The sequence below is a fragment of the Saimiri boliviensis genome, chromosome 2 (assembly GCF_048565385.1).
Source record: "Saimiri boliviensis isolate mSaiBol1 chromosome 2, mSaiBol1.pri, whole genome shotgun sequence".
Lineage (NCBI taxonomy): Eukaryota > Metazoa > Chordata > Mammalia > Primates > Cebidae > Saimiri > Saimiri boliviensis.
In genome coordinates this window covers 110,263,434-110,291,018 of record NC_133450.1, presented here as the reverse complement: position 1 = coordinate 110,291,018, position 27,585 = coordinate 110,263,434, and the positions used below count along the sequence as shown (strand labels likewise).

The 27,585-nt window shown below is 44.6% G+C and overlaps 1 protein-coding gene across 1 annotated transcript in view; it reads right to left on the bottom strand.

Annotated features, from left to right (window-relative positions):
- Positions 1–8,196: 8,196 nt before the first annotated feature.
- LOC120360845 (uncharacterized) overlaps positions 8,197–27,585 on the bottom strand; it is a 53,101-nt gene continuing 33,712 nt past the window's right edge. Inside the window, exon 4 of the mRNA XM_074392582.1 lies at positions 8,197–27,585. This exon is cut by the window's right edge and continues 23,812 nt beyond it. The gene's annotated coding sequence lies outside the window, so the exon portion shown is untranslated.

Below are 27,585 nucleotides of genomic sequence, written 5' to 3'. Positions count from 1 at the left end.
ATGATTCCTGTAAAAGGGAAATTGGTCTCTGGTGTAGAGACAACTCAGCTAAATAGAATCTTGGCATTTCTACAGTTCAACCACGTACTCCAACAAGTTTACAAAATACAGAGTAACTAAGCCAGTATTTTCATTGATTCAAACCAATGCTCTCTAATTTAAATTCTTCTCCAAAGGAAGGAGTAGAAGGAAGAAAAATTTGCATTCTGAAATCCTGCCTTGAACTTTTCTCACCTCACCCTGTATAACAATACAGGCTCTAGGCCCACAGGCTGTTTTCTATAAAAATATGTCAGAACTCTTTGAGGTGTAATCCTGAGAAAAATTTGAAGCAGCAATCTGGGCCGGGCACAGTGGTTCATGTCTATAATTCCAACTCTTTGGGAGGCTGAGGTGGGAGGATCACCTGAGCCCAGAAGCTGAGCTGAGGCGGGTGGATTGCCTGAGGTCAGGCGTTCAAGACCACCCTGGCCAACATAGTGAAACCCTGTCTTTACTGAAAATACAAAAATTAGCCAGGCATGATGGTGGGACCCTGTAGTCCCAGCTACTGGGGAGGTTGAGGCAGGAGAATTGCTTGAACTCGGGAGGCGGAGGTTGCAGTGAGCCTAGACTGTGCCACTGCACTCCAGCCTGGGCAACAGAGCAAGGCTCCAGCTCAAAAAAAAAAAAAAAGTTTTTAGTTAGGAGATTAGACAGCTTTTGTTGGAGTTCCAAGCAATGAATGCTACTAACGACCATGAAACCAGTTGAAGAATACAAGCCAGACTTTTTTACCTTGGTCCTTAAGTTTCTTATCATCTCCAGTTTTAAAAATGTTATTCTTACTCAGAGTTTCCTCATAAATACTTCTCAAGTCCTTAAATTAGTAGGACTTTTTCCCAGCCCATTTTCCCAAATCCTTCCTGCACACAAACCTTATTTTCCCACCCACAGACCTTTATTTTAAACTGCCAAATACCCCTGAGTTTAAGAACTTTATTTTTCCTTAACTTCCACAAGCTAGTAATTAATTCTCCTCTAAATGAGGCTGGTGAACAATGAAGAAATTATTATGTTTCACCATCAATGTTTTGCACAAGATGCTGTGATGACTTTGCGGGGGTTTCTGACAGGCAAAGCAGCCCGGAGTGCCTGCGCTACCTGAACTCGGCTGCTGCTAGCCACAGCATTCTCTGTGTGAGGCTGCCACTGTATTCCCCAAGGTGAGCTTTAGTCACAAATGTCAGTTCATAAATAAGAATGGTCTCATCAGATCTTTAGGTACAAGTCGGGCACAGTGGCTCACGCCTGTAATCCCAGCACTTTGGGAAACCGAGGCGGATGGATCAGGAGTTGGAGACCAGCCTGGCCAACATGGTGAAACCTCATCTCTACTAAAAATGCAAAATTTAGCTGGACGTGGTGGCAGGTGCCTGTAATCCCAGCTACTCGGGAGGCTGAGGCAGGAGAATCGCTTGAACCCGGGAGGTGGAGGTTGCAGTGAGCCAACTCCAGTCACTGCACTCCAGTCTGGGCAATGAGAGTGAAACTCCATCTCAAAAAAAGAAAAAAAAAAAACGTTTATATACCCCAGACTGTGTACATTCAAGGTGAGAAAATGATGTCATCTTTCTTCAAACACAGGGCAATTTTTCTAAAGGCATCTTTTTGCACCAACACAACCTAAGGGGATTTTTTTCTCTCAGTTCAATTGCTAGATCACAAACTTTCCAGAGAAACAACTGCCTTATGAGAGCAAATATATGGGGAGGGGGTGGAGAAGGCATCCTCAGGCTGCCTTATTAACGATGAAAATGTGGAGGTCACAGTGGACGGCTCTGCTGCCCTCTACTGGCCAGGTCGAGCATCATCAGCAACAGTAACAGTCGGCCGCCCTGGTTTGCCCTTTGCGGTTTAATTAGGCACTGCTCTTCCCAAGGAAAACCTGGTGAGAAAGGCAGGAGGCCCCCACCATGGAACCTCAGATCCGGTAGGAACACATAATGCAACATGGGCACATTACACAACCCAAGGGTTGCCATTCCTGTGGAATACATCAACAGAACCCTTACGCTTCGGCAATCCTGCAGCCCCACTGGGTAATTTAATAAATGCCCCAGAATGGTAAGTGATCTTTCCAGGGTCATCAGACCCGTGACGGACCAGAAGCAGGACTTGCTGCCTGGCTCAAGGGAGCGGCAAAGGGAAACAAGATTCCTACAAAGGAAAGCAGGTTCCGACTGGGCTGGCCCCATTGAGAAGAGCCAAGTCAGAACACGTATCCACATCCTTTTCTACGACTCAACTATCCCACTGTCTAGCCGTAACTCACTGTGCCACGTACTCACTGCAGGTACATACCATCAGATGGGAGAGACATGCCTACTCCGGAGGCGGATGAGCAATTAGGGAGATTCAGACAAGTAAACCAGCAATTACAATATAATGTTGTGGAAGTCTGGGCCAGGTGTGGTGGCTTATGCCTGTAACCCCAGCACTTTGGGAGGCTGAGATGGGAGGATCACTTGAGCTCAGGAGTTCAAAATCAGCCCAGGCAACATAGTGAGACCTCATCTTTATTTAAAAAAAAAAAAAAAAAAAGTTCGAAGAAGTCCTGATTGTTTCTGAACACAGAGTGGGAGGGGCACATGACCCAGAGTGAGAGGTGGGAAAATCAAGGATGGCTTCCTGAAGGCCGTGACATCCGAGAGAGAACAAAAGGATGTAAAGGATATATAGATATTAGCCAGGTGAGGTAGGCATGGAAACCATTCCAGGCAAGTGAAATAACAGGTAGGAAAAAGCAGAGATGAGACAGCCTGCAGCATTCTAGGAGCTAGAACATAGGGTACAGGGTGGGTAGATGCCCAGGCAGCAAAGCCAGAGAGAAAGACAGGCTCCAGACTACACAGAGCCTTGCAGTCCGGGAAAGGAGTACAGACCATAGCCTGGAGGCCATGAGGAGCTGCTGGGGGTTTAAGCAGAGGGGAGACATTAATAGACATGGGTTTGGGTTTCCTCCATCACACTAGGCTCTGAGGAGGGTCCCCCAAGGGCAGTCATCCTTCGTGTCCCCAAGGAACGACAGTTCCTCAACTTAACAAAATGATATCAAATAGTTGGATCTATGCTTACTACTGTATCATTTACTTCTATTTATTGGGTGTCTATCACCCTAATTGAATGCAAGCTCCACAAAGGCAGGGATTTTCTCTTTCCACTGCTAAATCCTCAGTATTGTTTTGTTTTGTTTTGGGATGGAGCCTCGAGCTGTCGTCCAGGCTGGAGTGCAATGTGGCAATGTTAACTCACTGCAACCTCCGCTTCTCTCCTGTCTCAGCCTACTGAGTAGCTGAGACTACAGGTGCACACCACCAGGCCCAGGTCATTTTTGTATTTTTAGTAGAGATGCGGTTTCACCATATTGGTCACGCTGTTCTCAAACCCCTGACCTTAGGTGATCCACCTGCCTCAGCCTCCCAAAGTGCTGGGATTACAGGCATGAACTACTGCACCCAGCCTAAATCCTCAGTTTTCAGATCTATGCCTGGAACAAAATAGGTGTTCAAATAATAGCTGAATAAATCGCCATTCACTTCCTATAAAGTTTTTTTTTTTTCTTTTTTGAGAGAGTGTCTTGCTCTGTCCCCCAGGCTAAAGTGCAGTGGCACGATCTCAGCTCACTGCAACCTCCGCCTCCCAAGCTCAAGCGATTCTCATGCCTCAGCCTCCTGAGTAGCTGGGATTATAGGTGTGCACGACCACGCCCAGCTAATTTTTATAGTTTTAGTAGAGATGGGGTTTCGCCATGCTGGCCAGGCTGGTCTCGAACTCCTGGCCTCAAGTGATTCCCTCGCCTCGGCCTCCCAAAGTGCTGGGATTACAGGTGTGAACCACCACATCTGGTCACAGTTTTGTATTTTAAAGAATAGACACAGTATCTTTATTTACTGTGTGCAAGGACACACGGAAAGCAGGGCAGAAAACAAGATGGTTCTGCCTTTGAGGAGCTGATGTTTACTAAATGCGCATCTGCTGCTGCATACTTTATGTGGCTTCTCCTAGGGAAGTATTGTTCCCATTTTATAGGTGAGAAAACTGAGGCTCCGAGAAGAAATTTGACCAAGGATCCACAGATAGTAAGTGGCAAGGCTGGAATTCAAAACCAGGCCTGTCTGACTGACCGCAGCCTCCCACCTGGCTCTGGGCAACAACCATGTGACTGGCAGCCACCAGAGGAAACACGAAGGCGGCTGAAATGGAGCGTAAAGCACAATCGGCAAACATTTTTTGGAAAAGAAGAAGGCATCTGGAAGGCTCACAGGATGTGAAAATGTTTAAAGTGAAAGGGAAGAGCATTCCTGCAGAGGGGCGGCCAGCACAACGGCCTGGACACAGACGTGCCACCCAGGGAAAAGCTGACAAGGCTGAGTTCACTTAGCTCCTTGTTCACGACACGTAAGGCCAGATCAGATCAAATATGAGGCACTTCTCACCTATGGGATCGGCAAAAATTTAAAAGTTCCACAATCCTGTTGGTGAGGCTGTGGAGAAACAGGCCTCTCAACTCACTGCTGATAGGAGTGCCAAAGGCATGAGTGCCACAGAGAAGTCTGGAGGTGGCCACCAAAATGAGATGTATTTACCCTTGATCCTGCAACCCCAGTTCTGGGATCTAACCGACAGACACAGCTGCACAAAGAAGCATGGCACTTGAACAGGCTCCCTCAGAGCACAGTTAGCTTGTCTATTTATTTATTGAGACGGAGTCTCCCTCTGCCACCCAGGCTGGAGTGCAGTGGCGCAGTATCAGCTGACTACAATCTCTGCCTCCTGGGTTCAAGTGATTCTCCTGCCTCAGCTTCCTGAATAGGGACTAAAGGCGCATGCCACCATGGATGGCTAATTTATATATATATTTTTTTTTTTTTTTGAGACGGAGTTTCGCTCTTGTTACCCAGGCTGGAGTGCAATGGCACGATTTCGGCTCACCGCAACCTCCGCCTCCTGGGTTCAGGCAATTCTCCTGCCTCAGCCTCCTGAGTAGCTGGGATTACAGGCATGCGCCACCATGCCCAGCTAATTTTTTGTATTTTTAGTAGAGACGGGGTTTCACCATGTTGACCAGGATGGTCTCGATCTCTTGACCTCGTGATCCACCCGCCTCAGCCTCCCAAAGTGCTGGGATTACAGGCTTGAGCCACCGTGCCCGGCTAATTTTTGTATTTTTAGTAGAAACGGGGTTTCACCATGTTGGCCAGGCTGGTCTCGAACTCCTGACCTCAGGTGATCCACCCACCTTGGCCTCCCAAAGTGCTGGGATTACAAGTGTGAACCACCATGACAGCCTGTTTATTTCTTGAGACAGAGTCTCGTTCTGTTGCCCAGGCTGGAGTGCAGTGGCACAATTTCGGCTCACTGCAACTTCTGCCTCCCCAATTCAAGCAATTCTCCCACCTCAGCCTCCAAAGTAGCTGGGATTATAGGTGTGCACTATGGCTGGCTAATTTTTGTATTTTTATTAGAGATGGGGTTTTGCCATGTTGGCCAGGCTGGTCTCGAATTCCTGACTTCAAGTGAGCCACCCGCTTCAGCCTCCCAAAGTGTGGGTGTTACAGGAGTCAGCCACTGCTCCTGGCCTGAGCACAGTTTAGTAGCTACAGATTGGAAACAAGTATCCAATCAACCATGGTGGACAGATTCAATCAATGATGGCGCTTCCACACTGTGGACTGCTACACAGCTGCCAGTGAGGGCAGCCTCCAGTGATTCAGAGATCTCTAGGATATCTATACATGTATGCTCATGCATATATGCACATATATGCCCACATACATCATATACTTTGGGACACATGTATCAGGATATGGATAGATGTCTATCAGGAAATGGATATATATCTATTAGGAGATGGATATATATCTATCAGGATATATGCATATCAGGAAGAGGAGCTATGTATATAGATCACTACTATTTACTCAAGGAAAAGGGTGAAAATTAAAATATATGTTCATATTTGCCTTTATTTGCACAAAGCAGTGGTTCTCAACTACAGGTGATTTTGCCCCTCACAGAGCATTTGGCAACATCTGGAGGCATTTTTGATCGCCAAGATCAGGTCAGGGGGTTGCTACTACTGGCGTCTAGTAGGTAGAGTTCAGGAATGCCACAAGGCCTCCCACGGCGTGCACCCCAGTCCCCTCCAGCAGGGAATTGCCCAGCCAGAAGGCCAACAGTGCCCAGCCTGAGAAACCCTGGCCTAAACGTTCAACAGTATCCTCTGTTTATCCAAAGAAAGAGAAATAAGAAACCTAAAGTTGTCATATGTAAGAGGTAGGGTTCATGGTAGGAAGGAGAGGAGAGCAAGATTTCTGTGCACAGCTTTCATACATTTGAGCCACATAAATGGATTCCCTAGTCTATGCCTATTTGAAAACTGAGTTTAATTGAGCAAAGAGAAACCCAAAGTTGCAACATATGGGAAACAGGAGAGGCTTTAGATCAAGATTCAGCTGGGTTTCCAGAAACTCACAAAGTGTCCTTGTCTCTTGGCCTCCCGTCTTCCTATCTGTGAGGCATCTATACGAGAAGAGCTCAAGCTCCCTTTGAAATCTCCAATTTCGCAATCTCCTCTGATTTCAAGCTGCCCTGCATGATGAAAGGGACGGACGATCCAAGGTGGCATGGGCTGAATGTGGGCGGCAGATATTTCTACCACACACGAACTCAAGCTCATGAATACTCAGATGCTTCTGAACGTTTTCTCCGATAATCTCTCCTTGAAAGACACAAAACATTCTGTTTCCAGGCCAGGTTGTTAAAACTCAAACCACAAAGTCGATCTGGATAGAAGGTAATGAGAGTTATAGATCTGCCGAAGAGTTCAAGTAGATACAATCTTACCTAATTTACTTTTTCAACTTCTAAGAAAATATTTACTTTCCTCTATGCAAGTTTTTTAATTACCAAGTAATAAAAAACAACAGTAATACACGGCCATAAAACTAGTCGAGCCTAGTTATACAGAGTGGCAGGAAAGGAATCCCCCTCTAATAATACATTCTAGGAACTAGGTTTAAGGAGCCAGGGCTTGGGACACAGCCATACATTACCTAGATCACAGGCTTAACACACCATGTACCAGGCAGGGGCTGGGTATCTCAGGGTTTCTAGTGGAAAAACGGCAATTCAAAATACAGGTTTCCAGATTCATTGCTTTTTCTGGATTTCCCTGTGACCATGCCAGAGTGGCTACTACTCATCCCTGTATTACAGCTTGGTAGAATGCAGTCTGAACTGACAACCAGCCACCTGCTTCACTTTCCAGCTATGTAGCTTTGGATAAGTTACTTAACATTTCTGAGCCTCAACTTCCTCATTTATATAAGGGAGAAATTATCTCATGGGATGGTTTTTTGTTTTTTGTTTTCTTGTTTTTTAAGATGGGGTTTCACCATAATGGCCAGGCTGGTCTTGAACTCCTGACCTCAGGTGATCCATCCACCTCGGCCTCCCAAAGTGCTAGGATTACAGGCGTGAGCCACCGCACCCAGCCAGGATTGTTTTGAGGGGAGTAAGTGCCTAATGACTTGTCAACAGTTGACCTTCAATAAATTTTCTTCTCTACTCAAACTCACCTTTGCCTCTCATCTCCCATTTATCCTATACATTGGTGGTGATGAAATCTTGAAAACAAAATTGGCCAGGCACAGTGGCTCATGCCTGTAATCACAGCACTGTGGGAGGCGGAGGCGGGTGGATTGCTTGAGCTCCAGAGTCCAAGACCAGCCTGGGCAACGTGGCGAAACCCCGTGTCTAGAAAAAATACAAAAATGAGCCAGGCGTGGTCACACACACCTGCTACGTGGGAGGCTGAGGCGCGAGGATCACGTTAGCCCAGGAAGTCAAGGCTGTAGTGAGCCAAGATTGCACCACTGCACTCCAGCCCCAAACGACAGAGCAAGACCTTGTCTCAAAAAAAAAAAAAAAAAATGAATAAAATAAAATCTACATCCCATCCCACTCCTACTCAAGCTTCTGATGGCCTACTTTAGTATTTCTCTATCTTGAATAGTGCATGAGCCTTGTTAAACTGAAAATAATTCTTTTTTTCCTGGTAACTCACAGAACAAAAACTGAAAATAATTATTAAGGCAACCCGGTGATGGCCAAGTCATGGAATGTCAGTATGAACAAAAAGCTACATGTCTACCTTTTTTTTTTTTTTTTTTTTTTGAGATGGAGTTTCGCTCTTGTTACCCAGGTTGGAGTGCAATGGCATGATCTCGGCTCACCGCAACCTCCGCCTCCCGGGTTCAGGCAATTCTCCTGCCTCAGCCTCCTGAGTAGCTGGGATTACAGGCATGAGCCACCATACCCAGCTAATTTTTTGTATTTTTAGTAGAGACGAGGTTTCACCATGTTGACCAGGATGGTCTCGATCTCTTGACCTCGTGACCCACCCACCTCGGCCTCCCAAAGTGCTGGGATTACAGGCTTGAGCCACGGCGCCCGGCCCTCTATCTTTTACTTATAGTTCCTCTGCACCAATAAAACCAAACCAAATTTGCAAATTAAACAGAATACAAAACCACAGACCTAATGAAATTCAAGCCAACATTATCTCTATGAAATTAACCAGTTTGCAACTCAAATATGGCACTGACAGAAGCCACATAGGCTCTTTTATGATGTCCATGTCCTCTAACATGTGACAATAACATATCCTATGTAATTTTTTGACCATTTTATATTAGCTGCTGCAAGCTTTGCTAGACTATGAGATTAGTTGGTCTTCACTTGGTCTAACCAGATGCTTACATAATCAATCTGCCTTGTTCCTCTGTCACTAGCCCATGACAAATGATTATAACTCGGTATAAATGTGACTGTAAACACAAACCCAAGTGTCTATCCTGCAATCACCCAGAGGCCCTTGAGCAAATTTTAAATTCTCGAATTTGCTTGTATAACACAAAAATTTGTTTTTAATACTTGAAAACACAAACACTGGCCCTAGCCTGAGAAACAGCAGCATGTTGGATCAGGTCTAAACTCCATGTTCTGGCACCAAAGTCCTCCAAAGCTGGCCTTGCATTACCTGTTTTACATATAACACATTTTAGAAACAGCTTAATATACATGTATATTATCTATACTCACAAAATTGTGATTTTGAATTATAATTATATTGAATGTGTTTATTTGGGAACAAAGTGATATCCCATTCATGAACATGGTATAGCTTTCCATTTATTTAGATCTTTATCTTTCAACGAAGTTTCAAAGGTTTGCTCCATAAAGGTCATATATATAGTAGGTTTTAGAAATTATATTTGCAAACTGTTTGTATACAGAAGTGGAATTGCCTTTTGTATTACGATGTTATATTTAGCAATCCTGCTGAACACTATTTTGTAAATCTCTTGGATTTTTGTTGCAGATAATACTGACGATGAATAATGACTGTTCCTTCTCTTTTCTTTCTTTCTTTCTTTTTTTTTTTGAGACAGGGTCTCACTCTGTCATCCAGGCTGCAGTACAATGGCACAATCTCAGCTCACTAGAGCCTTGACCAGGCTCACGTGATCCTCCCACCTCAGCCTCCCAAGTAGCTGGGATTGTACCACCATACCTGACTAATTTTTGTATATTTCACAAAGATGGGGTTTTCACCATGTTGCCCAGGCCGGCCTCAAACTTCTGAGCTCAAGCAATCCACCTGCCTCAGCCTCCTAAAGTGCTGGGATTACAGGCTTGAGCCACCGCACCCGGCCCTTATATTTCTTGTTCTTGTCTTACTACACCGATTAGGGCCTGCAGTACTATGATGAATATAAATGGTAATAGCATCCTTATGCTCCTAATTTTAAAAAAGAAAGCTGCTAATGTTTCATCATTAAGTATGGTATTTGCTGGAGGTTTGGATGGCTGGTCCCACATTTTCTATGCATCTATTTCAGTTACACTGGCTTTCTTGTTAATATACTAGCATACTGACATCATTGCTAATATTATTACCTCAGATAATATTTCAGTTGTTGTGCTCAATACTTGCTGTATATTCTTTCCCTTCTGCTAGCCTGGAAAGATATCTTCTTTCTTTCTGCTCTCCATCCTTCAAGTCTCCTTTCTGATTCCACTTCCTCCAGGAAGCCCTCTCTGACACCATGGCTCTCTGAAGCTTCCTGACTTTCTCCTCATTTGGGGGGAAAGCCATCAGAGTTTGTCTTAGAGGCCAGAGAGTATCCAGCAGAGTTTATTCTCAAACTTGAGGCCCCAAAGACTGTTCTGTTTAGCACACATTTTTAAAGAGAAGGGTAATCAGGAGATTTTAAATTAAATTAAAATTCAGATGTAGGGCATCTCTGAAAAATTGGATCTGTTATTATTGGGTCTCTCACTTCTTTATGGGCACAATTAGCTGCAGCCAAGCAGCAGCACCCTCTTCAGACGGAAGTTACAATCTCTGTTCATCACAAACCCACTGTTCCCTGCGGCCCTTTGCTTATATATTCTGCCTTCCTAGCTTGTATGCAGTTGATTTTGTGACTGCTGGTATCAAAGAAACTGCAAGACACGAAGCATCAGACTCTGGCTTTGCCACGTGCTGGTATAATCTCAGGCAAGTCACTAAATCTTTGAGCCTTTTCATGGTTTCCTCACCATGCACATGAGCTAATGGCTTGTACCTGAGCTGATTCATAGTTGTAGGAAATTCACAGATGAGATAGCCCACTGGAAACCAGAAATTGCTTCAGAAATGACAAGCTGTATAGCACAGTCAACGCAGTGAGACCCCATCGCTACAAAAAAGTTTTGAAAAAATTAGCTGGGTGTGGTGGGTGCCTGTAGTACCAGCTACTTGGGAGGCCGAGGTGGGAGGATCACTTGAGTCCGGGAGTTCAAGGTTACAGTGGGCTATCATGTCACTGAACTCAGATCTGGTTTTGAGGGAACATGAACACTGTCACCAAAATATATATTTCCACAGCTTCTTTGTGTACCTGATGGCCGGCAGCGTGGAGAAGGAGCTTGCCCAGAATGACAGTGCCCGCCACAGTGCACAAACTATGGCCCGCAGGCCACATCCAACCCACTAACCCATAAGCTAAGAAAGGCTTTAATATATTGAAATGGTTGGAAAGAATTCCAATTTCAGGTTCATAAAAAAAAAAAAAATTTTGTTTTCAATTTGCAATTTAAAAGATTTAAGTTGCATTTGTACACACACCACACTCATTCATTTACGATTGTCTCTGGCTGCGTTTGTGCCACAGTGGCAGAGGTGGAGAGCTACAACAGAGACCGCACGCTCTGCCAGGCCTGAGCCACTGCTATCTAGCCCTCGACAGGAAAAGTCTGCTGCCTCCTGGAGTTGAGTGTTTGCTGTGTAGCAGGCCCTGAGCGTTACCTGCACTACACCCATTTAATCCTCCCAGTGTCCTGAGAGGAAGGCATTGACCTCACTGCAGACCGCCTGAGAGAATTAAAGTCTCCTGTGTCCGCAATTATGCTTTCATCACACATCTGCCTTCAAAACATGGTGCCACGCACTGCGCTAGGAGACAGAGAATTTAGCAGTGAACAAAACAGACTCAGCTTCTGCTTTCTCCTGGGGGAGAAAGGTGATGAGCAAATAGGTAGTTAAGAATTATGTTAAATGCAGCCGGGCGTGGTGGTCACACCTGTAATCCAAGCACTTTGGAGACCAAGGCGGGCAGATCACCTGAGGTCGAGAGTTCACGACCAGCCTGACCAACATGGTGAAACCCTGTCTTTAAAAAAGAAAAGAAAAGAAAAGAAAAAAAGAATTATGTTAAATGCTAGGAGAAAAAAAAGTCACCTCTCAGCTGGGGTAATGGGGATTCAGCCCAACTCTGTTGCCAATGCCCTGCCTTTTAATTTTGAATTAATTACAGACTCATAAACAGTGCAGAGAGGTCTCATACATTCATCACCCAGCTTATCTCATGAGTGGCACCTTACGTAATTACAGTACTTTATCCCAACCAGGAAACCAATGTGAGCACAATTCACTTCACATAGGTATCACCCACTTTTACATGAACTACTACCATTATTTATTATTATGTTTCGAATCTCACTCTGTCACCCAGGCTGAAGTGCAGTGGCGTCATCTCGGCTCACTGCAACCTCCGCCTCCCAGGTTCAAGCAATTTTCATGTGTCAGCCTCCTGAGTAGGTGAAACTACAGGTGTGTGCCAACACACCTGGTTGCTTTTTGTATTTTTAGTAGAGACAGGGGTTTCACCATGTTGCCCAGGCTGGTCTCAAACTCCTGGCCTCAAATGATCCACTCTCCTCAGCCTCCCAAAGTGCTGGGATTCCAGGCATGAGCCACTGCACCCAGCTGTACTATTATTTTCTGTGGCATATTTCTGTGTATAATTCTATGCAAGGCCCCTGCTTTTTACTACTATATTACATAATTCCAACTTGAACTATCTCTAGCATGCACCCCAAGTAGCCCTGAAAGCAGTAACATTTAGGGACAGTTCGTGGCCCAGGTCATACGACGAGAAGGTGTGGACCTTGATCACCTTCTCTGGGGCCTCTCATACTCTGCACTAAACTGCTTGTCAAAGTCAAGACTTCAACTTTCCCCCTTACAAGGAAAGACACATGAATTCTGTGTCTGCATTTTTCCCAATTTTCTTGAAACAAAATCCAGGAGACCGCTCAAAATTCCCAATATAACTGCCCACATGAGAGAACTCTCAAAATAGAAGCAGGAAAAAACAAAAACAAAAAGCTTTCTCTTAAACAACTGACAAGTTTCTTCCTTTCCTGTAAAAAGAACTGTAATACCATTGATTTATTCAGTAAAATATGTACTAAGTTCCTCCTGGCTTCCAAGTACTGGGGTGCAAAGATGAACAGGCACAGTTCATACCCTCTGTGAGCTGTGATCACAGGCTGGCGCTGGACAGTCACCTAGAATGTCTACTCAAAGTCCTATGTCCACTTTTAAATGATACTATATAGTTGGCTCCCAGAATTTTTCAATCAACAACCCAATGTGATGACTAAAGGGGAAAAATGATGAGATATAATGCAAAGACTGGTAGAAGGTGAGGACAAGGTGAGACAGCCCCACCCTGCTTCCCTGGGCACTGGGCTGGCAGAGGGCATCCAGCTGCATGTGATTCCCCTCACAGGTCCCGACTCAACCCTCAAGACTCCTCATTTTTCCTCCTGTTCTTCAGGCCAGGTTTCTTATTTTCCACTCCTGTTTTGTTAAATCTAAGCGTATATTTGGTGGTTTTGTTGTTCTTGTTGTTTGTTTTTGAGATGGAGTGTCGGTCTGTGCCCAGGCTGGAGTTTAGTGGTGCAATCTCGGCTCACTGCAACCTCTGCCTCCCAGGCTCAAGTGGTTCTCGTGCCTCAGCCTCCCAAGTAGCTGGGACTACAGCGTGCACCACCATACCTAGGTAACTTTTCGTATTTTTAGTAGAGACGGGGTTTCACCATGTTAGCCTGGCTGGTCTCGAACTCCTGACCTCAGGTGATCTGCCCACCTCGGCCCCCCAAAGTGCTGGGATTACAGACATGAGCCACTGTGCCTGGCCCTAAGTGTATATTGTGTATGGATTTTTGTAAACTCATAAACCTACTTCAAATCCTTTTTGGAAAGAAGTGGGCTATAAATATTTAAAATGGAGTTTCAGAAAAGATACCACAGTTATTTAAACACACCTAGGCACTGTTTTCTGGCCATCAACTAAGAGGGCATCTGAGTGTCTGCTTAGATTGCCTCATTTCCTGCTTATTCCTCCTTGGGGCCTTCCTGACATCGTAGTTCTCAAAGTGTGAAGGGTGGGACAGAGGGGAAGGGATGTGTGCACGCAGGTGAAAAACAAATTGTTTTTTGTGTCAAGATAAATCCTGAAAGCCAAACACAGTAAACATCCTGCTTTGTGGGAGAGACCTATCTCCCACAGTCAACTGCCCGGCCTGAAATACCAAGACATGTCCCGGGATCAATGGCACCTCAGTAAACTGTCCCCATCCTGTTTCGCAGGCTCCAGCTCGTGCATAGGGAAGGAAGCTAACCCCCCTGGGATGTGCGGGTCTCGTTACATGCGTCTGCGCTGGGCAGCTCCCCAGAGCCACTGCAGCAGAGAAGCCAGACAGCAAGCACTCAGGCCGAAGAGAAGAAACTCAAATGGCTTTTCCCCCAATTAGAGCCAACAGAGCCAATTCACGAAGTTCTGCTGTATAACACGTGATCGATAAAACAGAGTGTCCCAAGGTGTCAAAGAGAGAGAAATGTAAACATAGTCACAATATATTTTTCTTTCAACATTTATTTAGTGCCTATGATGTGCAAGGAGCTATTTTAAGTCCTAGGGATACAGCAATGAAAAATACAGTTTCTACTGTCTTATAATTCATGTTCTAGTGGAAGCAGCAGACCAAAAAAAAAAAAAAAACCCAGAACATACGTCAGATGGTGACAAATGCTGTAAAAAAGTATTAGACAGGCTAAGGGGATATGGGTTAACTTACTACATAGAATATTCAGGGAAAGGATGTGCTGAAATAAGACCTGGAGACAGTGGGTGCTAGGCAGGTGGAAGAGAACACCAAACGCCTGGAGCTGGAGCACGCTTGCTGCGTCACAAAAGCAGCAAGGAGGCCAGAGTGGCTTACCCAGGAGCGAAGCGCAGGACATGAGGCCAGAGAGATAAGGGAGGAGCCCAGGGGGTCTTGTAGACTGAAATTCAACAGACTGGCTCTCTCACTCCAAATGCATTGGGAAGGGGAATATCATGACACATCTTACCAGGGTAGCTCTGGCTGTTGTGTTGAGAGCAGACTGGGGTAGGGGGTCGGTTATAAGCGGGGAAATCAGCTAAGAGGCAATATAAAAATAAGACAAGAGAGGATGTTAGTTTGGCTGAGAGTGCTAATACTGCAGGTGGTAAGAACTGAGAACGTTCTGGATAGATTTTTTTTGAATTTTTTTCTAATATAGCCAAATCACCATTCTCATAGCTAAAAATAATTAACAATAATTATGATATCCAATACCCAGTCAATATTCAAATAACCCTGGATCATGTCATAATTATTTTCTGGATGCCTGGATCCATATCCAAACATGGTACCTATATTGCAAGTGATTGACATTTATTTCTTTTTTTTTTTTTTGAGACGGAGTTTTGCTCTTGTTACCCAGGCTGGAGTGTAATGGTGCGATCTCGGCTCACCGCAACCTCCGCCTCCTGGGTTCAGGCAATTCTCCTGCCTCAGCCTCCTGAGTAGCTGGGATTATAGGCACACGCCACCACGCCCAGCTAATTTTTTGTATTTTTAATAGAGACGAGGTTTCACCATGTTGACCAGGATGGTCTCGATCTCTTGACCTCGTGATCCACCTGCCTCGGCCTCCCAAAGTGCTGGGATTACAGGCTTGAGCCATCGCGCCCGGCGACATTTATCTCTTAAATCTCTTTTAATCTGTAGGCTTCTCCTCTACTGTTTTTTAAAATTTGTTTTTTTGTAAAATCTGAGTCATCTGTTCTGTACACACAATCTGGATTTTTCTGACTGTGTCCTCCTGGGTTCTTTTAACACGTTTCTCTGTTCTCTGTATTAACCAAAAATTGCTTAGTCTGAGTTGCCTGTGAGACACATCAGAAGAGATGGTGAGTAGGCACATGCACATCTGGGATCCAGGGGAGAAGTCTAGGCTGGGCTAGAAATGAGGACCTACAGAGAGAGTTGAAAGCCGCAGTTCCGAGGAAATGAGTGTAGACGAGGAGAGGAATGTTCTAGGGCCTGAGCCCTGGCCACTCTTGTGTCTCCAGCTGGGGAGGTAAGGAGACACCAGGAAAGAAGATGAGGTGTACGTCCAGCGAGATCAGAGAACAAATTTAGGACAGTGACCTCTGAAGCCAAGAAAACAAGATACTTAAGGAATTTAGGGGAGGGATCAACTGTGTGAGTGTGGTCTGCAGGCTCAGTGTGATAAGCACTGAAAGCTGACCATTTTTCTTGGCAAAATGGATGTCACCGGTGCCGTTGGTAAGAGCTGTTCCGGTAGACTAGCGACAAGGCTGACTGGAGAGGGTTCAGGAGCAGGTGAGATGAGAGGAATTAGGAAATAAAGACAACTCTGCAAGGCAGAGCAGGGAAACAAGGCAGCAAGTGCTGAAGAATGAGGCGTGGAGGGAAGATGTGCTACAGTTTCCAACATGGCATTCATCACAGTGTATTACCCCAGGAAATGCTAACATCACGGGCAAACTGTCTCTTTAGATACCACATGTAAATATGCACTTTATTCATTTTAAAAAGGAAAGATTTCCCTCCTTATCCCCAAGAACCAGTTTTTGCTCCCTTGCAAGCAATACCGCTTTTAGCACACGAAAATGCATGTGCTAAATGAAACAAAATGTTCCAAGAGACGAATCCAGCTGTCTGACTCTTCCAACTTTTATTAACGTAAAGAGTTCTTTTGATGGGTAAGAGAAATATTTTCAGGTACGGTGTAGACACTAGAGATGGGTCAGGGAAAACAGAGCTTTCAGATAAATACATGGTCCCAAACAAAATCCTGCCATGTGGGCCTATATCTCTATATTCTAACAGTCACACAGGAGCATCACACCTCAGGATCGTCTCCATGCGGAGATGGGGGCTGGGGAATTCCAGGATAACTCCCTTCAGAAATAGTTGGATGCAGTGAATTAAGAGCCTACCATTTAGAGTCAAGAAAATCTAGCGTGAATCCCACTTTTGCCGCTTCCTGGTTGTGACCTTAGGCCACTATAATCTCTTTTAGCCTCAGCTGCTTTAGTTATAAAATGAGATAAAGGTAGTTCCAAATATAATTGCCCCCTACTTTTTTTTTTTTTTTTTTTTTTTTTTTTTTTTTTTTTTTTTTGCCTGTGTTCTCTCTTCTTGGAGATCTAGCTTTCCTTCAATGTAATTTGAGTAGGGTTGACTCCACCCCTGGTACCTGAAGTAGACAGATGACCCAGGGATGGCCAGAGTGCTTTAGTTACCAGCAAAAGGTCTTGACTATGACCAGGTTCTTGGCATTTTGAGCAAAGAATTGGGCAAAATGCACAAAAGAAGCAATGAAAGCACAGATTTTTTAAATGAAAGCACACTCCACAGCATGGGAGCAGGATGGAGCAAGGGTCTCAAGAGTGCTGGTTATAGAATTTTCTGGGGTTTAAACAACCTCTAGAGGTTTTCCATTGGTTACTTGGTTACATCCTATGTAAATGAAGTAGTGGCCCATGACCGGTCTGATCGATTGCAGAAAGCAACCAATCAACGGCTGAAGTTACAAAATTATACCCCTATGCAAATGAAGACTAGGTCCACGACCAGTCTGATTGGTTGCAGGAGGGGACCAGAGTACTTTCCATTTTTCATCTGCCATGAAGAAAAAGCAGGTGGGGTGCAAAGGAAGTAGCCTCTGATCCTTTTGTTACTTGGGCATGGAAAGTCGGGGTTTTCCTTTTGAGTCCGTTCTACAAAGTCAGTGTGAATCGGCCTTAGGTTCCCTGCTTCCAGACCCTATTCTCCCACCTCACTTATGCCTGGTTACGTTGACTGGACCGAGAATGACCATGTGACCTGAGCTAGGTCAATCGGGGACTTCCTCCTGATTGGTGGCACTACGAAGTGCTTGGTTACCACTATGAAGACACAGCTTTATGTTTTTTTTAAAAAAAATCACTATAAGAAAAACACAGAACTGTGGGTGGCATCTTTGTCACCATGCAGAGAAAGTCTTTCTAAGAATGAAGTTTATTCAGAAGAAAGCATAGCCGAGACACTGAGCAGAGAGACTGAGTCCTGCTATCTGCTGAACTCCTGGTTCCAGCCACACCTGAAGCTTGACACATACATAGCTCAGCTTGTCAGACACATGAGTCAGTAGGTGCTCCTCCTTTTCGTTGTCACAGAAGCCAATTTATCCAAGTTTCCATCATCTACAACTGTAAAGGCTGTGACTAATATTCTATTTCACTGCCAGATATTAAAAATGCTTTTAAGTTCTAGGAAGTGTCTTTCTCTGAATGAACACTCAGTAAACTGGCCTGATGCTTAGTCTGTTATGTACCCAGTGCTATGCTGGCCATCAAGTATAGATAGGCAAGTAAACTAAAAGGTATCATGTAAAATTAGCCGCTTATGTATTAGGATGTGTCAACAGAGATAACTTAAAGGGAAGCAGGGGCTGTGTTATCCTAAGGAGATTGCCAGGCCTGAAAGGGAGGCCAGGTAATTCTAAATAGAGGCAGCAACAAATATAAAAGCATGGAGTTGTGTCTGAAGAGATAATCAGCGCATAGCTGAGAATGCAAACGCAAATGTCTGCAGGGACCAAGCAGGTAACAGAAATGAGGGAAACGTATCAGTTATAAGGCAACAAATGGCAAGGACTCTTGGTTTCAATCACGGAAGACTGGAGAGAGCTGGGGATGGCAGCAAATGGGTGACAGCAAGGCCCAGCAGCACCGAATATAGTTTGTCCCTACCATCCACTCTCACCTTCTGCCTTTAGTAAGAGGAGGGTTTTAGCTATTCCCATGGTCACGTAGATGAGGACCACACTTCCCCGGCTTCTTGTGCAGTCAGACGTGGCCATTCTGTACATTCTGACCAATAGGATGCAAGAGGAAATGATATATGTAACTTCCAGGTTGGATCATGAAGAAAGGGATCCTCCACTTCTCCATCCTACTGAAGCTGGAGCAGACAGGATGGGGGGAAACGAAGCAGTATCTTGGACCAGAAGATGGAACCCACCGCAGAGAACAGGGAGAAAGAAGACAGAAGTAGGCGGTGTCTCTGACACCATGGAGCTATCGTATCTGCCCTGGGCAGTTAGTGCTTTGACTGTCACATGAGAGAAAAACAAGTTTCTACCTTGTTTAAGTCACTTGTTTTGGTTTTTGTTACAACCGTCATACGTGCATCTTGACCAACACTCTCACATGCAGAGGGCTGCCACTTCTTGGTGCCTAAGGATTACTGCCATGAGGAACTGTGGGCTCAGATTGTGCATTTGTCCAATTTTCCAACAGATTATGGAAATCTAGATTTTCTTATATCTGACATTTACATACTGGCAACTAATTCTGATTTTTAACACTGGATAGGCCAACACAACTGGTCTGGGGCCCAGTATCATTTCTAGTCCACAGGCCTCTCCAAAACAAAGACTTCATTGGAACAAGTAACATAACTTAGGGTAATAGAGTCCTTTGAGTTTGGGAAACACGACACAGTTCCTGCCAACTTTCATTTCCCTCAAATATAGTCCCATTCCCTGGAGAATAAGCCACATGTGGTGGCACACACCTGTAATCCCAGCTACTTGGGAGGTTGAGGCAGGAGGATCACCTGAGCCTAGCAGTTTGAGTCTGGCCTGGGTAATATAGTGAGACCCTGAAGAAAGAAAAGAAAAGAAAGAAGAAAAAGAGAAAGAAGAGAAAGAAAGACAGAGAAAGAAAGAGGGAGGGAAGGGAAGGGGAGGTGAGGGGAGGGGAAGATGGAAGGGAAGGGAAGACGAAAGGGAAGAGAAGAGAAGAGGGAAGGGAAGATAGAAGGGAAGGGAAGACTGAAGAAGGGAGGGAGGGAGGGAATCCGTGGAGAATGGACTGACAAAACCTGTAAGTTAGCAGCAGCAATCACCGTGTGCCTTACTTGCCCACAGCCTCACCCTGTAGGGCCTCCCTGGACACCAGTGGACTTTACCAGGATTAAACTCTGTTCCTTTCTCCTCCTCCCTTTCTCTCCTTTTCAAGATTAAAAAATGTCTCAGGGCTGGGTGTGGTGGAGCACCCCTGTAGTTCCACCTCGGAAGCTGAGGTGGGAGGGTTGCTTGAGCCCAGGAACTCAAGACCAGCCTGGGCAACATGGCGAGACCCCCATCGCCACACAAAAAAAATAGTAAGTTAGCCAAGCATGGTGGCCTGTGCCTGTAGTCCCAGCTACTCGGTAGGTCAAGGCAAGAGGATTTCTTGGACCAAGGAGTTCAAGGATGCAGGGCACCACGATTGCTCCTGTGCACTCCAGCCTGGGTGACAGAGTGAGACTCCATCTCAAAAACAAACAAAAACAAAGTGTCAGGAGACAGGGCTAGGTATTAGTATCACGGAGCAGAAACTGGCAGGTGGAAAAGGCATCCCTCAGTTTGAAATGGAAGGTCTGGCAGCCTCACCAAACGAGTCCATCCAGACAAACAGCTCTGTGGAGGAGTCGGCGGGGCGGCATAAAGGAAGATGCAGAAGGTGCGACATCCAGGGCTCAATTTGTGGGACCCGCTGACGGCTCAGGTTACAAGTAACAACCAAGGAGGCATCAGCGTTGCACGGGGCCCCACTGATACTCCCCTCCGAAGAACAGAGACCTGGTGTGGCACAGCCTCAGCGAGCCCAGCTCTCTCCTCTGGATTCAGGTAAAGCACCCACGCACGGTCCACGGTCAGCCACAGGCAAGGACGCTAATTGCCGGCAGAGCAGTGCCAGCATCAAGGTATTGCTCACACAGGTTCAAACCACTTGCTACCCTCTCGAGTGAAAATAAACATCAGGGAAATAGCCACGGCATTGCTGCTGCACAGTGAAAAAAATACAAACAATCAAGTGACAGGAAAAGAAGTTCCTGTTTATAAGGCCCGCTGCCCTCTCGGGAGCTGCTTCTGGTTTGGTGAGAAACCTTTGTTCCGTGGTGCCCTCGCTTAACTAAGATACACAGTTTGGAGGGAGGAACTGGAGAGAGTTTCCCTGCACAGCAGAGGGAGAAGGATTTGGAGAGGAGGCAGATGAGTAATCCAGGAGGGAAGGGAGATAAAACAGAAGGGGGAGGAGAACAGAGAGGAGGCAGGTCTACATTCTCAAGAGTGGTCATTGGCCACCACCTAAAACCAACCCACCACTGGGGACCAGTGAAGTTGTGTGGCAAATCTTCAGCTGAGCCCAGCTCTCTCCTCTGGATTCAGGTAAAGCACCCACACACGGTCCATGTTCAGCCACAGGCAATGACTCAAATTTCAGCCAAGCAGTACCAGCATCAAGGTATTGCTCATAGAGGTTCCAACCACTTGCTACCCTCTCAAGTCAAAAAAAAAAAAAAAAAAAACCAAAAAAACCCCACAACAACCAAACAGATATGGCCGACAGCAAAGGGTAAAGGAGGTGGGTGAGAAGGCAGGAGAGGGGAACAGAACGCAGGGTCTTTGGGAATTAAATGAAGTACACAGGAGTAGTGGCTCACACCTGTAATCCCAGTACTTTGGGAGGCTGAGGCAGGCAGATCACTTGAGGCCAGGAGTTCAAGACGAGCCAGCAAACCCCATCTCTACTAAAAACACAAAAATTAGCTGGGCATGGTGGTGCACACCTGTAATTCCAGCTACTCTGGAGGCTGAGACACAAGAATTGCTTGAACCCTAGAGGCAGAGGTTGCAGTGAGCCGAGGTCACACCACTGCACTCCAGCCTGGGTGACAGAGCAAGACTCTGTCCCAGAAAAAATTAAAATAAGTACATGGGAGACCTTTGAGCTCCTCACACAGAGATTCTGAGCAATTTTGCCAAAACCTTTGAGGGATGGAGAGGCCCCATGCCATTTGGATACTATCATCTCCCCAGAACAAGAGTTACGAGTTGGTACAATGTGCCAGTGCTTAACAATTTACATGCATTTGTATTTGATTTTTACAATATCTTTTTTTTTTTTTTTTGAGACAGAGTTTCGCTCTTGTTTCCCAGGCTGGAGTGCAATGGCGCGATCTCGGCTCACCGCAACCTCCGCCTCCTGGGTTCAGGCAATTCTCCTGCCTCAGCCTCCTGAGTAGCTGGGATTACAGGCACGTGCCACCATGCCCAGCTAATTTTTGTATTTTTAGTAGAGACGGGGTTTCACCATGTTGACCAGGACGGTCTCGATCTCTTGACCTCGTGATCCACCCACCTCATCCTCCCAAAGTTCTGGGATTACAGGCTTGAGCCATCGCGCCCAGCTTCTTTCAATATCTTAAGAAGTGGGTATTATGAGACATATTTTACAGATGCTTTAACATGTTAAATATTTTGCTTAAGATCACAAAGCTAATAGCAGCAGGGCCAAGATTCAAAGCCAAGCCTGTTTGACTACAAATTCTGTGTCAGTCTGCTCAGAAAAAGATCACATTTAGCTTCCAGAAAATTGATTCTGGCCAGGTGTGATGGCTCAAACCTGTAATCCTAGCAATTTGGGAGGCTGAGATGGGTAGACTGCTTGAGCTCAGGAGTTCGAAACCAGCCTGAGTAACATGGCCAAACACTGTCTCCTCAAAAAAAAAAAAAAACACTCAAGTTATCCAGGTGTGGTGGTGCACACCTGTAGTCCCAGCTACTTGGGAGGTTGAGGTAGGAGGATTGCTTGAGCCTGGGAGGTTGAGGTTGCAGTGAGCCGTGACTGCACCACCGCACTCGAGTCTGGGTGACAGAGTGAGACTCCGTCTTTTAAAAAAGAAAAGTGATCCTGATTACATTCACTAATCTGGGATACACTGACATCCCAAGCCTCCTGATGTATGGTACTAAGAAGGACAAACATCGCTTCAGTGGGATTTCTGCTGACACCACAAAATCTGGACCTACTCACAAGGGAACACATAACACGCCTAACTTGCAGAGCATTCCCCAAACAACTCCCTCGGATCCTTCAAAATTGTCAAGGTCACGAAAGACAAAGACTGAGTATTCTAGACTAATGGCCACTAACGACACATGATGACTAACTATAATTCATGATCTTGGGCTCTATCTTGGACAGGGAAAAGTAGTATGAAGAACATTAATAGGGCAATTTGGTATAATTTGAGAATGACAGTGATACTGTGGTTATGCAGGAGACTATTCTTGTCCTTTAGAGACGCATGCTGAAATAGCAAGAGTATTTATGGACATGATGTCTGCAACCTCCTCTCAAAGGGTTCCATAAAATACTAAGTACATAGACAGGAAGGAGGGAGGATGAAACAGGATATTTACATTTGAGAAATTACAGTAAATGTATGAGGAAGTTCACTATACTGTCCTTACAACTTTTCTTAGTGCCTTGAACTTTTTAAAATAAAAAAAAAAAAATTAAAGGAATTCTGACTTTAATTTCTGGCAATGTGACAGACTGGGTATCCTCTAAGTGAAACAAGTATGGAAAAAAATGAAAAAAAAAAAAAAATTTTTTTTTGAGATAGGTTCTCATCCTGTCGCCCAGGCTGGAGTGCAGTGGCACGATCACTACTCACTGCTGCCTTAACCTCCCAGGCTCAAGCGATCCTCCCACCTCAGCTTCCAAAGGAGCTGGGACCGCAGACATGCTCCACCACGCCTGGCTGATTTTTGTAGTTTTTGTAGAGACAGGGTCTTGCCATGTTGGCCAGGCTGGTCTCAAACTCCTGGACTCAAGTGATTTGTCCATTTAAAAGTGCTGGAATTACAGATGTGAGCCACCACGCCTAGCTAAAACATTTTTAAACATGTTGCTGAGCTGGCACGAAAAGAAAATATCCCAAGAAGCCAAAAATTAAATAAAACAAGAATCCTGGGAGATATCAAATGCCAAAACCAGTTTCCACACTGAGAGTTTGTTAAACCTTGGGAACTCTTGAGCTTCCATCTATTTAAAAAAACACTTCAAGATGGTTATAATGCATATATCATAAAATTCACCTTTTAAAACTCTACAATTCAGTAATTTTTAGACTATCCAAAGAGGTGTCTAACTACCACAACTATCTAATTTCAGAACTTTTTTTTTTTTTTTTTGAGATGGAGTTTCGCTCTTATTACCCAGGCTGGAGTGCAATGGCACGATCTCGGCTCACCGCAACCTCCGCCTCCTGGGTTCAGGCAATTCTCCTGCCTCAGCCTCCTGAGTAGCTGGGATTACTGGCACGCATCACCATGCCCAGCTAATTTTTTGTATTTTTAGTAGAGACGGGGTTTCACCATGTTGACCAGGATGGTCTCGATCTCTTGACCTTGTGATCCACCCGTCTCGGCCTCCCAAAGTGCTGGGATTACAGGCTTGAGCCACCGCGCCCGGCCTAATTTCAGAACATTTTTATCACCCCTAAAAGAAACTCCAGACCCATCAGCAATTGTTCTCCATTCCTCCTTCTCCCGGCACGCACTAACGCACTCATCTGCTTGCTGTTTCTACAGAGGTGCCTGTTCTGGACATTTCCCATAAATGGAATTTTACAATACATGGCCTTTTGTGTCTGACTTCTTTCACTTAGCATAATGCTTTCAAGGGTCATCAATTCCATAGCATGTATCAATATTTTATTTCTTTGTATTGTCAAATAAGATTCCATTGCATGGGTATTCTTTTCATCCATCCATCCATCAGTTAATGGACAACTGATTTGTATCTACCTTTTGGCTATTATGAATAATGCTGCTATGAGCATCCATGATCTTGAAAAAGTATCTGCGTGTGTGCGTGTACGTGTGTGTGCGTGTACGTGTGTGTGCGCGCACGCGTGCATTTAGAGGTATGACATACACACACACACACACACATATATTTGTTCCAATTTCTCCACACCCTTGCCAATACTTGTTATTGTCTTTTTAATGATATCCATCCTTATAGGTGTGAAGCGGTATCTTATCGTGGTTTTGGATTGCATTTCTCTAAAGACTAATGATGTTTAGCATCTTTCCATGTGCTTATTGGCCGTTAGTATATCTTTGGAGAAATATCTACTCAAATCCTTGGTCAAACTTTCACCTAGGTGCAGGATGGTGGGAGACAAAGCAAAGGCCCCATTTAAGGTGAAAACCTAACAGGAAACCACCCATGTAAACCTGGGATCTTAAAAGGCCATCCCTTCAATGTGAGGATGGACAAGAAATTAACTCGGTGTCCAATGGGAGCAGCAGGATTACTTGAGTATCCCAATCTTGGCAATGAGTGGAGGGTGAAAACATCTCCCTTTCAACTTACAGCACACTTATTCTCTCATGTGAGTTGGGGCTGAGTCTATGTAGGCCATAAAGAACAAAGTAGATGTGGAAAAGTTCAAGAATTTCTAGAAATGTGAGAGAACTGAAATTCAAAATCCAAAATTCAACAACAGATTAAACAGCTAAAAAATGAATTATTACAATGAAGTTATAGAAATAACTAAAATGTAGCCCAGGAACCCAGAGTTGAAAATTATCAGTTTAAAAGACATGGAAGATAGAGTCTAAGGATCTAATACATATTTAATTAGAGTTTTACAAGTAGATGAAATAAAATGGGAAAGACAATATTCCCGATATTGTAAGAGATAATGGCTGAGAATTTTCCACTATTGTTGAAAGAGCAGTAATTAGATCTAAGACTCCCAACCAAACCCAAGGATAAATAGAAATCCTTAGCCAGACATATCATAATGAAGTCGTTGTATACAAAGACAAAAAAAATTTAAAGCTAAAGTAGCTAAATTTAAAAAAAACAATGGCAGTCTACAATTTTGACTGCCAATATCAACAACAATCATGGAGACCAGTAAGATAGAAGAATGATACTTTCAAATGCACTGAGACAAAAATAACCGCCAACTTAGAATTCTATAACCTGTATAATTATCTTTCAAGAACGAGGAAGAAAAAGATCTCTAGACAAAAACAGGAGGTGTGAGGTGTAAGAAGGAACAGTGAGTAAGGGTATCAGGCAACTACGTGGGTTGTGAGTAGAGCTAAATTGTTGACGATATAAAACTACAATGCCTAATTTGTAGGTGGAAAAGTAGCTAAAACTAAACGAGAAAGTCCTATAAATTGTGAAGAACGTCATCTGATTTAGAGTTCTGAGGTCTTTGCATTCATTTAGGAGCAGGATAAAAATACAGTTTAATCTTAGCCTGTATAATAAACAGTATGCATGCTGAGACAGCTAGAGAATCTGCTAAAAGAATACAGCGTAACTTCCCAACAAACAAAAGCGGGAAAGAGAAGGAGAAACACAAAAAGGGAAAGTCAATCAGTTCAAAACATGGCAATCCAGGAGGTCATCAACCTAGAAGGGGCAAATTATGGCGCACTCATAAAATAAAATATGATAAAACTGTAAAAGTTCAGGAACAGCAGCTACCTATGTCAATACGGAAAACGCTCAATGATGAACGGAAGAAGCAAGTCAGAGAAGGAAATCCCATGCGTTTCTATATTCTGTAAAGTGCAAAATAAGCCAAGGTAAACAATACTTGGAAAATTCTGAACTTTATAGAATATAGAATGGATATACGCTTAAAGGAAAAAAAAAAAACAGGATAGTGGTTACCTTTACCTCTGCAGAAGAGGGCAGGGGCTATGGGGGGGCCTCTAAAATATGGTAATATTCTATTTCTTAACCTCAGTGGCTGTGTATGGTTACTTGTTTAATCATGATTTAAATTCTAGGCCAATAGCTTACATCTATTATCTCAGAGCTTTGGGAGGGTAAGAGAGGAGGATTGCTTGAGGCCAGGAGTTTGAGACCAGCCTGGGCAACACAGTGAGACCCTATCTCTACACACACAAAAAATTCTTTAATGAGCCAGGTAGCTTGGTATGGTGGTCCATGCCTGTAATCCCAACATTTTAAGAGGCCGAGGTGGGAGGATTACTTGAGTGTAGGAATCTCAGACCAGCCTGGGTAACATAGTAAGACCCTGTCTCAAAAAAAGAAAAAAAAAAAAATAGCCAGGGATGGTAGTGCAAGCCTATCATCCTAGCTACTCAGGAGGATGAGGCAGGAGGATTGCTTGAGTCCAGGAGTTCAAGTTTAGAGTGAACTATGATCATGCCACTGCACTCCAGCCTGGACAAGAGCAAGATCCTCTCTCTTAAAAAAAAATAAATTGTCTATGAGTTTTAGTATTGTATAATAGTTCACACAAAAAAGTTTTAGTGAAACAAAGAAGGAATCTCAGTTCTGGGACATGCAGAAGACAGCTCCTCATTCTCAGTTACGTAAGTCTGCAGCCTAACCCTTGCGGACTGACCTTTTTCATACCTTGGGATGGAAAGATAAGCGTCGGCTCCCACCTGAGCTCTTCTTCCACAGGTTAGCCACTAAACCAGCCTGGTAGTAACCAGTGACCTAGTTAATGAGCTTTGGTCTTCCACCTTTCACAAAAGCAACCTCATCACATAAAGGGAAGTTTAAAAATCCAACATTAGCCTCCCAGGGAGATCGGAACATTAGTTCATGATGTGAAATGTGAATGAAAAGGAAAACTGCTCAATATTCATGTCACAATTAAAAGGAATCTTAGCCATAATTTCCAAAGTATAAGCTAGTAGAATAGTAAGGCTGGGCGCAATGGCTAAAGCCTGTAATCCCAGCACTTTGGGAGGTGGAGGCAGATGGATCACGAGGTCAAGAGTTCAAAACCAGCCTGGCCAAGATGGTGAAACCCCATCTCTACGAAAAATACAAAAATTAGCTGGGCATTGGAGCAAGCGCCTATAATCCCAGCTACTCGGGAGGCTGAGGCAGGAGAATCGCTTGAACCCGGGCGGCAGAGGTTGCGGTGAGCCGAGATGGCGCCACTATACTCCAGCCTGGGTAACAGAGT